The 15877-nt window shown below is 38.5% G+C and overlaps 1 long non-coding RNA gene across 1 annotated transcript; it reads left to right on the top strand.

The window, feature by feature from the left end:
• The first annotated feature begins 2389 nt into the window (after window positions 1-2389).
• Window positions 2390-15012, top strand: LOC140685680 (uncharacterized). Its single transcript, XR_012058979.1, has 3 exons — window positions 2390-2572; window positions 8902-8965; window positions 14857-15012. It is a non-coding gene; the product is annotated as an uncharacterized lncRNA (long non-coding RNA).
• The last annotated feature ends 865 nt before the right edge of the window (window positions 15013-15877 follow it).

Below are 15877 nucleotides of genomic sequence, written 5' to 3'. Positions count from 1 at the left end.
AGTCTTCCCTGACCACCCTATCTAAAGTAAGTCACTCTCAGTCCCTGTGCCAGCACTCTGTTGATTTCTTGCACAGCACTAATCAGAGGCTGTAACCTTCTCACTTACTGGTTATTGATGATCTATTTCCCCACGCTAGACTGGAAACCCCATGAAGTCAGGAATCTAATTTGTTTTATGCTTCATCCCTAGATTCTCTGTACCTGACATAGAAGTCTACTACTAGCCTAATGTCATCTTCTTGATTTAGAAAAATCATCATTGTGATTCAAACAGTAAATGCACAGATTATTATCTGGATTTCATGCAGAATTCACATAAAATGGAATTTAGGGTATTCTGAAAGCCACAACCCTAGCCTTTCAGTTTGAGATTTTTAATTCATTTTTGTTAATTCTGAAGGATGACCACTAGAGGGAGACGTAGTCAAATACTACATTCAAATTCTAAGTTGTTTTTTTTTTCCCCTAGAGTTTTAGAAGTCCTGCAGCCCAACCCTTCTCTCAGCTTCTCTGAAAGATGTCCATCTATCCAACTTCTTTTAAAACAAACCAAAAAAGTTATGATGGGGAATTCACTACCCTATGGGCAGACTACACTACAGTCAGACAACAGCTCGTTTAAAAAGTCCTCTTTCTTATTGATCTGTCTGTAACTGCCCTTCCTTGTCCTCCTCCTTGTCTAAATCATAAGAAACTGACACTATCTTGGGCCTGATCCTGGGCCTCATTGTCCAGAAGATTATTTGGATCTTTGCATCTGGCCAATCTCAGCATGCCTCACACGTTTCTCATCCTTGACCATGGCTCCAGATGGAAGATGTCTTCTCTCCTTCTGTTTTGTGTTTTCTCTCCTTTAATCCGCTGGCCCACTGGTCCCTCCTGCAAGCTTTACACTATACCCTCTTCCACAGTAAATGCACTCCCCAGCATTGTCACCTCGGCCCTGTCCTGGAAGCACCTCCATCCTCTTGCCGTGAAAGCTGGCTCTCCTAAAGACCTGGTTACCCTGCATCTGCCTCCAGTGAAGGTGGTGCTTCTCCCAGGTCCCCAGGACCTCAAGCAGGGTGTCATCTACTCAGCTGCCCGTGCCACTCTCCAAGGATCACTTCTGCTTTGAGATGGGTGCCATCCTGCTGCTCCACTGCCACCTGTTCTGCTGGTCAGGCCAGCATAGAAGACTTTGTGGGCTCATTTCCATTCAGCACCACTCGTTTTGTGTGGCTTCAGCAATCATGGGGGTAACCACTCCATCACCCTAGCCCCTTCATTCCACCCACAGCTGGGATCTTCCATTGGCCCTCAAATTTATGCCGGTAATTGTCTCTCCAGCTCACTCAGTATCCCCTTTCCCCCTATGCGTCCTGTACTTTCATTAAGATGCCCACTGCATTTTCTTCCTATTGCTCAGGTTTGTCACTTCTTTTCCCATCCAGCCTATCCTCCCACTATTATTTTTCCGCTTTAGTATCCTTGTCCATTTATATTCCTTCTCCCACCTTTCCCCCAGCCAAAATCACAACTGAATAAATCCAACTGTTCTCCTTTTCTGTTCCTACACTAACTGCTGCTAGTGAAGGTATCAGTAGCAAATACTTATTGATAACAACCTTATGAGGTAGTACTATTATTATTCACATACTACAAGTGAGAAATATAAAGCCCAGAGGAAATAAGTGAACTGTCCTAGACCACACAGCTAGTAAGCCAGTCTGCCTTAATCAGATACCCTTTAAATATGTAAAGAAAAAATAGAATTGATAGAACTACAGGAAGAAATTGCAAATTAATCATCCAAGTGGAGAATTTCAATTTACCCCTCCAAATTATTGATTAGTTAGGCCTTCCAAAACTCAGATATACGTGTTGAGAACACACTTAGCAAGGTTGGTTTAGTGGGCATGTATGGAAACCTGCCCCTCAAAGTTAGACAGTATATATGGTATATTTACAAAAATTGTCAATGAACTAGGCCAGTGATTCTCAACATTTTTGGTCTCAGGACCACTTTATACTCTTAAAAATTACTGAAGAAGTTTATGGAGGCTATATTTACCAATATTTACAAGATTAGAAATTAAAACTGAAAGATGTTTTATGTGTTTATTAACTTAATAAATAAATACAAATGTTTATTTAAATGAACAAAAATAATAATACCATTGTGTGTTAATGTAAATAACATTTTTATGAAAAATAGCTTTTCTTACTTAGTGAGAAGAACTTTATTGTTTCACATTTTGGCAAATCTCTTTAAAGCCCGCTTAATAGAAAACAGCTGGGTTCTCACAGCAGCTTCTGCTTTCCACCGGCTGTGATTGGTTGTTTAGGTTGGAGTCTATGCAGAAAGTCCAGCCTCAGCCATGAGAATGAGAAAAGCAGCCCCTGGGGCCCAGCAGGATGTGGTGTTGCTGGGAGCTGGTCTGGCACCCAGCTGCCCTTGGTGGTCAAGGTCACAGAGCGTCCACCCCAGACAGAGCCACTCTGTGACCATGACGGGCGGAGGCGAAAACAAGACCATGAACTTGTCTAAGCCGCGAAAAGTGACCAGACACCTCCCTGCTCTGGCTCATGTGAGTAACCACTGTGTCTTTAGAACTACAGCTCGGGCATCTCTCCACGCGGCCCTTCTGTGGTAGTTGCATGTGGCTACTGAAACCAGTGTCCACAAACATGGGGGCTTAAGACAGCAGAGCTTTATTCTCTCCCAGTTCTGGAGTCAGAATTGACAAGGCAGGGTGTCTTCAGGGTCTCACTCCCTCTAAAGTCTCCAGGGGAAGATCCTTCCCCATCTATTCCCACTTCTGTGGTCACATCACTCCAGTGTCTGCCTCTGTCTCCCCGTGGCCTTCTCCTTTGTGTCTGTTTCAGATCTCCCTCTGCCTTTCTCTGTAAGGAGACTTATCATAGAGTCAGGACCCACTCAGATAATCCAAGATGATCTCATCTGGAGATCTTTAACTTAATTACAACCATCTGCAAAGACCTTTTTTTTCAATTAAGCTAACATTCACAGGTTCTGGGGTAAGGATGTGGACATATCTTTTTCGAGGTCCCCATTCAACCCTCTATACCTTCCTAAAAACAAGATTTATTAAGAAACCCAATCATAGAATTACTCCTACTTCCTTACAGCATCCTGTCCAGAATAAAGCTCTGCTTTCTTAAATCCTTCCCCAAAATTACCTAACCAGTTACCTAACCATTTCACCAAGATGCCAGACTCTCCTGGTATATACTCTCCTTCCCTGCAATGAGTAATAAACCCAGCTTGTTTAGTTACAGCTCTTTTCTTGGCAGTGTTTGGCTGGAAGGCATTGACACATGGATCTGTAGCTCGAAAAGGGAGGAGTATTTTAGTAGCTTTTTCAGACTATTGCGGATGTTCTTCTCTGATACTACACTCAAATTCGACATGTGACAATTTCTTAAAGGTTAATTGAATATAGAATCTGAAACCATGTCAGTGAACTTTAATGCACTCTGCCACGTGAAAATTCATCAGTCTATTTTGCTTTGAGTCAGCCTTTCTCTCATTCATAATTTTGGACATCATCGATCATTTGGAAAATAATGATTCACTGAGATATGTAGATCTTCCAAATGTTGACACTTTTTTTTAATAGAATGTGTATTTTTAAAAATCACTCTTAATAATATCACCACCAATCTCATCAGAAAGGTTCTTACGTATCAGAAAGCTGTCAGGCTTACAGTGGTGTATATAAGATTTCCTAAATTCGAATTTTTACATGAAGGCTCAAATGTTACCATTGACAATTATTATCAATAGTTTTTCCTTAAAGTGGCAGGCTTAATAGGACAATTTTAAAGAAAATATCTGCCAAATACCCAAGTCTGAATAACCAAGATTGTTTGTCAATTGTTCTCTCTATTTAAAAAAAAAAAAGGTTTTCATTTAGAAAAAAAGCTGATTCTGCTTTCAACTTGAGTCACATAAGTGCTTTTCCACAGGACAACCATCAATCTTTGGAATGCAGTAAAAGTGGTTCAAGACTTATTAAAAGTATAAGTTTTCTGCTGCTTCATCAAGGACATTCTTAAGTGAAACAGGGTTTTTTTTTCCCCCCCTGCAAGTTTGTGGGGATGAAGAAGACAATGAGTTGTGGTACAGTTTGGTGCCACCTCCTGGGTTCAAGCCAGGGCACCAGGAGTTTTACCTGCCATGTGCAAATAGCACACAACACAGGAAAAAGACAAACGATGTCCCAACATTGTTATGAACATAGTTTTGACCTCATAGTCAAAACTAAAAGGGTCTTGGGAATCCCCAGGGATCTGCAGACTACAGTTGAGCACTGCTGAACTAGAGTATAAGCAAGTCTCAACAGATTGGAAAGAATAGGTATCAGTCATACAGAACAAAATCTCTGCCCACAATGCAGTTAAATAAGACTCAATTACCAAAAGAAAAAAAAAGCCCCCTTACATTTGGAAATTTTAGAACATTTTTTAAACAATTCATTGGTCAAAGGAGAAGTCATAACTTTTTTTTTAAAAAAACATGCTTAGAACTGAATGATGATAAAAATACAACATGACAAAACTTGTGAGATGCAGCAAAGTGTTGCTTAAGGAAAATTTGTAGTCTTAAATGCTTATATTAGAAAAGAAGAAAGACTGAAAATTAGTCACCTAACTACTCAAGTTAAGTTGAATTCAAGTTCAGCAACAGAAGAAACCCAAAAAACATAGAAAAAAGATGGTAATAAGGATAAGAGAAGAAATTAAAGAAATAGATGGAAGAAAGAAATGATGGGAAAGAACAATAAACCCCAAAGTTGATTCTTTGAAAAGATACAAAATTCCAAAAAGGGAGATCTCATGTACTGTTAGTGGGAGTGTAAATTGGTGCAGCCAATTTGGTGCAGCATGGAGATTCCTCAAAAAATTAAAAAATAGAATTACAATATAAGGTGTCATCAGACCACACTGCCTGTAAAGGTTCAGGGGGAGGATGAGTTGAATTCCAGCAACAGAACAGACCCCAGAAATAGAAAGAAGATGGTAATAAGGACAAGAGAAGAAATTAGGTTCTGGAGTAAGGGTGTGGACATATTTCTTGAGATAGCCTAAGGATCCATCAGTAGATGAATAGGTAAAGAAGATGTGGTATGTGTGTATATATATAACAGAATATAACTCAGCTATAAAGAAGTCTTGCCATCTGAAACAACAACATGGATGGATCTAGAGGATATTATGCTAAATGAAGTAAGTCAGACAAAGAAAGATAAATACTATATGATCTCACTTCTATGTGGAATCTAAATAACAAAAACAAATGAAAACACTCATAGATACAGAAAACCAAACGGGTAGTTGCCAGAGGGGAGAGATAGGTGAAGGGAATTAAGAGGTACAAACTTCCAGTTTTACAATAAATAAAGCACAAGGATGTAAATACAGCATCAGGAATGTGGGCAGTAATATCGTAATCACTTTGTATGGGGATAGATGGTTATTAGACTTATCGTGGTCATCATTTCATAGTGTATGCTGATGTCAAATCACTATGTAGTGCACCCAAAATTAACATAAATTGTTCATCAATGATTGTTCATCAACTCAACTTTTTAAAAAAGATACAGTTCAAGAAAAAAATTTATTTTTTATTTATATTTTTGAAAGATTCTTTGAATTCTGTAGAGCTTTACAATTTTCAAAAGTTTCACACACATGATTTCACAAAATCCCATAATAACCCTTTTTTATCCCTACCCCAAAGAAAAATATTTGTTTTAAAAGATATAAACCAATAAAAATAGCAGAATAGAGAGGATAGAGCAAAAAAATCAGTGAACTGACAAAATATTTCAATTCTTTCTGATTTTTATTCTTTTGGATAAATATATTTGAGGGGAATCAGGATCTCAAAGAACTATTTGCATCTTCACATTCATTGCAGCATTATTCACAATAGCCAGGTTATGGAAATAACCTAAATGTCCATTGACAGATGAATGGATAATGAAAATGTGGTATATATGTACGATGGAAGATAATTCAGCCTTAAAAAAAGAAGGCAGTCCTGCCATCTGTGACAATATGGATGAACCCAGAGGACATTACTCTAAGTGAAACAAGCCAGTCACAGACGAGCATATACTGCATGATTCTGCTTATGGGAGGCAGCTAAAATAATCAAGCTCATAGAAGCAGGTAGTCGAATGGTGGTTGCCAGAGACTACGGTGGGCAGGGTGGGGGAAATGGGGAGTTCAGCGGGTACAAAATTTCAATTATGCAAAAGTAAGTTCTAGAGATCTACTATATAACACAGTGCCTATAGTTACCAATACTGTATTGTGCACTTTAAAAATGTATTTAAAAGGGAGCTCTCATACTGTGTTCTTAGCACTAAAAAGAACTCCAGCAACAGAACGGACCCCAGAAATAGAAGGAAAATGGTAATAAGCACCAAAAAGAGAGGGAGCACAAGGAAACCTTTGGAGGCCACAGCTATATTTGTTACCTTGTTTGTGGTGACGGTTTCATGGGTGTATGCATATGTCCAAACTTATCAAACTGCATACATTAAATTTGTGCAGTTTTTTTGTATATCAATTATACCTCAGCTGTTAATTAAAAAAACATAAAAAGAAGGAAACAGAGGATATCACTACAGACCCTGAAGACATCAAAAGGATGATAAGGGAATACTAAGAACAAATCAAACAAAACTCTAAACACCTAAGTGGACAACTTAGATGAAGAACTAATTCCTTGAGTAACACAAACTACCACAACTCACCCAATATGAACGTAATCATTTAAATAGACTTACAACAATTCAGGAAATTGAATTCATGATTTTATAACTCCTAAAAAAGAAATCTCCAAGCCCAGATAGCGTCCCTGGAGAATTCTCCCAAACAATGACACAGGAGTTAACACCAACTCTACCCAATCTCTTCCAGAAAACAGGACATTTTCTAATTATTTTGTGGAGCTAGTATTACCCTGATACCAAAACCAAAGATAGTGCAAAAAAAGAAAACTACAGACCAATATCTCTCATCAACTTAGATGCAAAAATCCTCAACAAAATATTAAAAAATCTAACCCAGCAATGTATAAAAAGAACTATATATCATGACCAAGTGCGATTTCTGCCAAGTATGCAGGACTAATACAACATTTAAAAAATGATCAAGGTAATCCACCACATCAACAACTTAATTAAAATTACAATATCAGATTAATTGATGCAGAAAAAAATCATTTGACAAAAGTCAATACCCACTTACAATAAAAATAGGAACAGAGGGGAATTTCCTTAACTTTCTAAGAGCATCTACCAAAAACCCACAGCTAACATTATTGTTTGTGGTGAAAGAATGAATGCTTTCCCCCTAAGATTAGGAACAGGGCAAGATGTCACTTCCCACCCCACTTATCCAGTGCAGTGCTAGAGGTTTGCAAATAATGGTTTGCTTATGTTGATGTATCTTGGAAGGGAGTAAACACCCACTGTTGAGATCAAACACTCATATGTTGTTGAATACAGAGGAGTGCAGGTGGTGGGTTAAGGTGGCCAAGAAGAACCTTCTACAAAGCCTACCTCTCCCCACCATTTGTCTGTTCCAAAGGAGTATGTCTAGAATGCAGAGTACATGTAGCGCCTGGAAACCCATAGGCCCCACGAGGCCCAGGTAGGTGTCCAGACAAGTGAAGAGAGGCTACTGTGACTTCCTGCACCCAGGAGGTTAATGCAGCCAGGACTGTGGCCGTGCAAATACTTGGCCTCTCTAAAAGGAACATTTATTACCTTCCAGATTAACTGTTTCCTTAATGATACAATGTGTTTCAAATGTGAAATATTTTAGACACCTCAAATCTTTTTTAAACCAAGTTAGATTAAAATAAGATTCAAAAATTAATACACAATCCCCTGAGCTCTTGCCAGCTAGACAGTCCTGCCTAGAATGCACTGCAGAAGAGATGTAGTATGTCACCTCATCCATCCTTAACATTTCTGTGCCTCAGTTTCCTCACCTGTAGTGATTATAATCATTCTTGTCTTGTAGGGGCCTGGAAGGGATTAAAGGAGCGAATTCAGGTGAAGCCCTTAGAACAGTGCTTGCACCTCGCACTCCTCCAGAAGCACACCTAGCCTTATGCCCACAGTTACCAGGGCTTCAGTCCTTTGGAAGGGCTTAGGAGAGACTGATTTCTACAAAGCCGGAAGTGATTGGTATTTGCTCATCACCATTAACTTAAGGCTGATGAAAGGCAATATCATTAGGAAAGGGAGCCAGCGATCACCCACTGGCTGCCTGCAGCTGCATCCACTGATGTTTTATTTAGTGTGATTTTCTTCACCTGCCTGGCCCCCCGAGACATCTGAGTTTGTGATGTCTGATATTTTGCTAATCTTCTGCATTATAGAATTCCCCACCACTTCAGCCAAACAGCAGTGGCTGAACAGCTGAGGGACAGCAGCCCTCTCAGAGGTAAAGGAACGATTTTAGCATTTGCCATCATTTTATTATGTCACTTATTTAAAGTTTCATGTGTGAAACCTTAAGACTAAGTGGAGGAAGGGCCGAGGGTAGATACTTTAGGAATTTTCACAGGTGCTTTGTGTTCCCAGCTGTGCAAGTGTCTTCTGTTTGCCCTCCTGATCCTCTCTGCACCTTCCCGGCTGTACTCTGTGCCCAGGACTGCATCACCAGGCTGCTCTGCCCTCTGGCTTCAAGTTGGGTTCAGCCAAAGTTTGGGGGGCACTGGCAGGAGATGGAGGGTCAGGAGAACAAGGTCCGGGTGTTTATTTCCCAGCAGGGTCACTTCAGAGGTCTCTGCTCCTGCCAGGTGGCTGTGTCCATACAGCTCTCCCTGTCTCTGGGTTCCTGTAACTCCTCCCTTCCCTGTCCCCTGCAGGTCTAGGAGTGGAAACAGAGCCTGCTGTTAGAGCGCTGGGTACCTATGCACAGCCGACACCTTGGTAAGTAGTCCCTGTGAAATAAATATATATTTTGGTCTCTGCCCCCAGTTCCTGACACAGAGCTCTTAAATCTTTGTAAATAAGAGTGCTAGGAAAATCTTTTGCTCGAATATTCAGTCTTTGATCCCAGTTCCTGCCCCAGAGCTCCTAAGACCTTTGTCGTTCCCTGGGTGATAGGAATGCCTTTTGTTCCAATGAGGCAACTCTGGGTGGGCTCCTGGATGGAGGCTGGTCACGAGAAAGCCCAAGCCATGATTAGAAGCTTGGAAATTTCAGGTGCCCTCTTCCCCAGTTCTCTGTGGAGGGGAAAAAGCCTGGAAGTGGGGTTCATAATGGATGATAGCCATGCAATGAAGCCTGCGTAAAAATCAACAAAGTACAGGATCCAGAGAGCATGGGGTTGGTGAACGCATCCATGTGCTGGGAGGGTGGCACCCTCCAATTCCACAGGGACAGAAGCTCTTACTCTCAAGACCTTTCCGGACCTTGCCCTATGTGTCTCTTCATATGACTATTCATTTGTACCCTTTAGAATATCCTTTGTAACAAATCAGCAATAGTAAACTTTTTCCTGGGTTCTGAGAGCCACTCTAGCAAATTATTGAACCCAAGGAGTGGGTCTTGGGAACCTCCAATCTGTAGCCAAGTCAGATAGAAGTTGTGGGTAACCCAAGGACCTACTAATTGGGATTGGCCTCTGAAGTGAGGGGCACTCTTGTAGGACTGAGTCCTTATCCTGTAGGGTTGACACTAACTCCAGTTAGTGTCAGAATTGAACAGAATAGCAGGACACCCAGCTAGTGTCAGAGAATTAGTCATTGTGAGAAAAACCCATAACCTGGGTTCAGAAATGTTGTGTATGAGAGTAAAGGAAAACACAGTGAGTTTTTTCTAGACATTCTCTTATTAAACTCTCCTCAAATATCTTCCTTTGACATAGTACTGTTTCCTAGTACTATGTCTGAACATAACTGAGTACATGGCAAATATATAGCTATCTTCACCTTCTTCATCTTTGACCCTAACCCCTGGCTAAAGTATGATTCTTTGGACCAAGGGCTAGGGTCAGTAAGATCAAGAAAGTGTACAGAAGACTTAACTTTTTCTACTTTTCTATAACCCAGCTTAATTTCTATTTCAGCCCCAATCCTCCAGGGTTGCAAAAATATAAGCTAAATCAGTTCAGGGTCCACCCTGGTAATTAAAATACAATAATAAGTGTAAGAATAGAACCACCCACTAGGAATTTGGAAAACAAGAGGAGGGGCACCTAACACAGCATCAAAGGAGGGACAAAGGAGTGCCAGGGAACTTCCTGGAGCGTGTGGTGACTGAGCAGAGACAAAAGGATGAATGGAGTTAGCCAAGCATGCTAGGCACAGGGAACAGCCCGAGCAAAGGCACAGAGGCAAGAAACAGCAGGATGCATAAGAGACTACAAGCAGTTCAGTGCTGTTGGAGTACCAGGTTCAAGACAAGGAAAGATGACTGATAAAGCAGTGAGCAGCTCCCGAAGGGCCCTGTTACGTCAGGTTAAAGAGCTGAAACTTTATCTTTTAGATCAGTGGTCCCCAAGGGAAAAGTGCACACACCCAGGGTGTACACAAGAACATTCACTGGAATCCAGGTAGAAAATGTGACAACTTCTGTCTTACACTTTTATTTTTTAATGTTCGTGTGTGTTTTATAATGCACATAATATATTAGTGCCATAGGACATGCTATATAATAAACAAATAAATATTAGGCACAGACTGAAGTTCAAGTTCAACCTCAGAATTCAATCAGAATCTGAATTGACTTTGACTTTGACCAAGTGCAACCCTGAATGTCATTTCTGACATCCGAGTCTCTGTGTAACCAGTGATCCTTTGAAAGCACAGATCACCATCCTGTCTAATCAGTGTAACAGCAACAATCGAACAAGGCATTTGATGTGGTTTCATTATTAGTATTAGAATATTTGCCTTCCAAAGTGAGTGAGCTTTCTAGATTTAATTTGGAGTAAATTTTCCTTACATAGTCACATCCTTTGTGAATATTTTCTCCCAGTCTATAGGCTGTATTTTCATTTTTTTAGAGAATTTCATTTTTTAAAGAATTAACACCAATTTTACATAATCTCTTCCAGAAAACAGGAGAGAAGGGAACATGTCCCAACAAAATTTCTGAAGCTAGTATTACCCTGATACCAAAACCAAAGACAGTACAAAAAAAAAAATCATCAGTATTTCACAATATCTCACTTAGACACAAAAATTCCCAACAAAATATTAACAAACCTAATCCAGCAATGTATAAAAAGAATTATATACCATAGCCAAGTGGGATTAATTCCAGGTATACAAGTCTAGTTCAACATATTTTAAAACAATCAACATAATCAACTATATCCACAAGCTAAAGAAGAAAAATTACATAATCGTATCAACTGATAGAGAAAAAGTATTTAACACAATCTAACATTCATTCAAAATAAAAGCTCTCAGCAGATGGGGCTTAAAAAGAACTTCCCCAAATTGAGAAAGAGCATTTACAAAAAAAATCTGCAGGTAACTTCATACTTAATGGTAGAAGACTGAATGCTTTCCAAGATCAGGAGGTCCTCTCATTATTTTTATTTAACATAGTACTGAAAGTTCTAGCCAGTGCAATAAGGCAGAAAGGGAGGGACGGGAAGGAGGGAGCAAGAGAGGGAAGGAGGGAGAGAATGAGAAGGAAAGAAAGAGAGGAAGGAAGGAAGGATGGAAGGCAGGATGGATGATAAAAGGCATATGTACAGAATGGGAAGTGAAAAATAAAACTGTCCAAATTTGCAGATGATGTGATTGTCTAAGTAGAAAATTTCAAGTGATCTACCAAAAAAATCAACAAACAAACAAAACCCTCCTAGAACTAATAAGTAAGTTCAGCAAGGTCACAGGATACAAGATCAACACACAAATATTGACTGCATTTCTGTATTCAAACAATGAACATGTGAAAACTGGAATTATAACGCAGTGCTGTTAGAATCACTTCAAAGAAGATGAAATTTATAGGTATAAACTTACAAAAGATGTGCAGGATCTTTATGCTGAAAATTATAAAATGCAGTTGAAGGAAATCAAAGAAGATCTAAATAAATGGAGAGCTACACCATGTTCATGCATTGGAAGACTTAACATAGGAAACATGTCAAGATTTACCCATAGGTTTTATAGAATGTCTATAAAAATCCTAGCAAAGTTTTTTGTAGACATAGACAAGCTTATTCCAGAATTTATGTGAAAAGGCACAGGCCTTAGAATAGCTCAAACAATCTTTAAAAATAAGAATAAACTGGGAAGAATCACTCTACCGAATATTAAGGTTTACTATTTAGCTAGTGATCTATAGTGTGATATTGGTGGAGGGACAGACACATAAATCAATGGAACAGAACAGAGAACCCAGAAATAGACCAGGACAAATATGACCAAATGATTTTTGATGAAGGTTTAAAAACAATTCAATAGAGGAAGGATAGCCTTTTCAACAAATGATGCTGGAGAAATTGTACATTCATAAGCAAAAAAAAAAAATTAACCTAAATCTCACACCTTCTACAAAGTTTAACACAAAATGGATCCTGGACTTAAATGTAAAATGTAAAACTATAAAACTTTTGGGAAAAAAGTGGGGGAAAGTCTTTAGGATCTCAGGGTAGGCAAAGAGTTCTTAGGCTTGGCACCAAAACATGATCTATAAAAGGAAACATTGATAAATTGGACCTCATCAAAATAATTTAAAAAAAAATTTTCTGAAAAAAGACTGTTAAAAGGATAAAAAGACAAGCTATAGCCTGGGGGGAAACATTTGCAAACCTTTGTACTAGACGAAGGACTAGTATTTAGAATATACAGAAGACAGTCAAAACTCAACAGTTACAATGTGAACAACCCTACTAGAACTGGAGACAGAGGAGTAAGACATGAGAGGCAGGAGTCAAGAATGACTCTCAAGTTTCTAGCTTAGGTGAATAGGGGTTATCAGCTGAGACTGAGAATATAACATTTCATGTCTTAGTTAAAGAATATGTCGAGTGTGATTTCATTAATTTAATGTGAAAGAGGATTGCACAGATCAGAACATGGGCGCAAGACACAGACAGACATTTAATCGAAGAAAATATTCTGAAGGCAAATAAACACATGAATAGATATTCAACATCATTGGCTATTAAAGAAATGCAAATTGAAACCACAGTAGATATCACCACACACTTAACAGAATCACCAAAGTAAAATATTGTGACAGCACCAGATGCTGGCGAGGATGTGAAGAAATGATGGCTCATACATTGCTGATGGAAATGTAAAAGGATACAGTTACTCTGGAAGACAGTTCAGCAGTTTCTTAGAAAACTAAACATACAACTACAGTTCAAACCGGCTACTGCTCTCCTGGGCTTTTACTCCCACAAAATGAAAACTGGTGTTCACACAAAAACCAGTATATGAATGTTACAGCAGATTTATTTGTGATAACCAAAACCTAGAAACAAGCCAGATGTCTTTCGACTGGTACCAGCGAACTGTGGTACCACAGAACCCTACTCAGGAATAAGAAGGAATGGACTGTTGTGCACACAACTTGAATGCATTTCTAGGGATTTTGTGGGGTGTTACAGCACCATGTCAGCAATTTATGCTCAAATGGTTCAAGGAAAAACTATTCTTGTGCACTACTCTTGCAAGCTTAAAATTATTTCAAAACAAAAAAAGAGTAACTGGCAGAGCTTAAAGTTTAACTGGACATCAGAGAGGCAGGAGTCAAGAATGACCCTGATACAAAACAGAAACAGACTTGCAGACATAGTGAACAATCGTATGGTACCTGGGAAACGGGGTGGGAAGGGATAAATTTGGGAATTTGAGATTTACAAATGTTAGCCACTATAGATAAAAATAGATTTTTGAAAAAAGTTTCTTCTGTATAGCACAGAGAACTATATTTGATGTTTTGTAAACACCTTTAATGAAAATGGATATATGTATATATATGCATGACTGGGACATTGTGCTGTACACCAGAAATGGACACATTGTAATTGACTGTACTCAATTAAAAAAATTTTAAAAAAAAGAATGACCCCCAGGTTTCTAGCTTAGGTGACAAGGGTTACCAGTTGAGACTAAGAATGTAAAGTACAGTGATGTATACATTATATACATGTATATACATATATGTATATGTACAGTGCTATGATTCCATTTACATACAGTTCAAAAGCAGGCAAAAACAATCCTTAAAAATTTTTACTTTTTATTGAATTATGACTTAGAGAAAATGCACAAATCTGAAATGTACAGGATAATTTTTACATATGTAAACATTAGTGATAACCATCACCTAGATCAAGATACAGAGAACATTTTCAACACTCTAGCGGGTGTGTCTCCCTAAGATGACAGCTCCCAATGTTAACCACTCTCCTGACCTTTTATTTACCATGAGTTACTTTTTTCATAGATTACTCTTTCTTGACCTGATTGTTGGTTACATACGTGTGGTCACTTTTTATTATTTATCAATTTGTACACTTAGGATTTGTGTACTTTTCTGTATGTATCTTATACTTCAACAATAATTTTTTTAAATTAATGATTCTATGAGCTATGGCCTCTCAAACCCTGCACAGGGACTATAGGATTTTATTCAGGTGTGTTCCAAGAACTTGCTTCTTCCATTTCTGCTACTGCAGGCATATTTCATGAATTTATGACTATTATTTTATAGTCTATTTAAACTGAAGACTCATATTAAAACAGGAAGAGAGAATAACATTTTAAAAAGTACTGTACTATAAAAATCATTGTTTCTCTTTGAGGGGAGATGATGAATACATGAACTATTTTTTCTCCCCTCAGCTTTTCTGGTCTCCTTCTAAAGAACAACCTGAAAGACTCAGAAGAGGCGGGAGAGGGGGCTTAACAAGGAACAAACAAAATCTCCTTTGGACTCAGTGTCCACCTGAACACTCTGTCTTCCTGTCAGTCTCATTTAGATTAAGGTATGGTCCCAAGTCTGGTCTTCAGCATTGGAGTATGACACTAATACCGCAAGGCAGAATCTCTTATTATGTCTACTGGTATTCCTTGTATTGAGTTCACTAGTTTGATGCTAGGACTACATATAATTCTGTCTGCTGCTCTCTGAGAAAACTTACAGGAGGAGTGGATACCAATAATTATTGAAGTGAAATTGCTGGGTTTTAGGGTATGTGTATATTCAATTGGATATACTGCCAAACAGTTTTCCAATTTACCTCTTACCATCAATGTGTGAGAGTTCTCAATAGCTCCACATCCTCACCAAGAATTGCTATATGTCAGTCTTTGTAATCTTAGTCATTCTGGTAAGAGTGTACAGTACATTTTATTGTTTTCATTTTAATCTCATTGATTTTTGAATACTTTTTCACATATTAGTAGTCATTTTGTGAATCTGTTCAAACCTTTGGCCGTTTTTTAAAACAGCTTGTCTGTATTTGTCTTATTGATTTGAAAGTGTTCTTTATATATTCTGGATATAAATCTTATGGCTTGCATTTTCACTTTCTTACTGGTGTCTTTTGGTGAACAGATGTTATTAATGTTAGTCTGGTCCAATTTATCAATATTTTCCTTCATGGTTAGTGCACTTTCTGTGTCCAATTTAAGAAATTCTTTTCATCATGATTATGAAGATTGTTTCCTAGTTGCTTTTCGAAGCTTCATATATTTAAATCTGCAATTTCCTGGAATTTAATTTTATATATGATATGATGTAGAGGTCAGGTTTCATTTTTTTTCCATGTAAATATCCAGTTGTACCAGTACTATTTGTTGAAAAGATCATCTTTCCCCACTGCTCTGAAGTGTCGTTTTTGTCATAAATCCAGTGTCTGTG

This window comes from Vicugna pacos, chromosome 15 (genome assembly GCF_048564905.1).
Source record: "Vicugna pacos chromosome 15, VicPac4, whole genome shotgun sequence".
Taxonomy (NCBI): domain Eukaryota; kingdom Metazoa; phylum Chordata; class Mammalia; order Artiodactyla; family Camelidae; genus Vicugna; species Vicugna pacos.
Note: the sequence above shows the minus strand (reverse complement) of the source record. Positions and strands in the feature narration are given on the sequence as shown.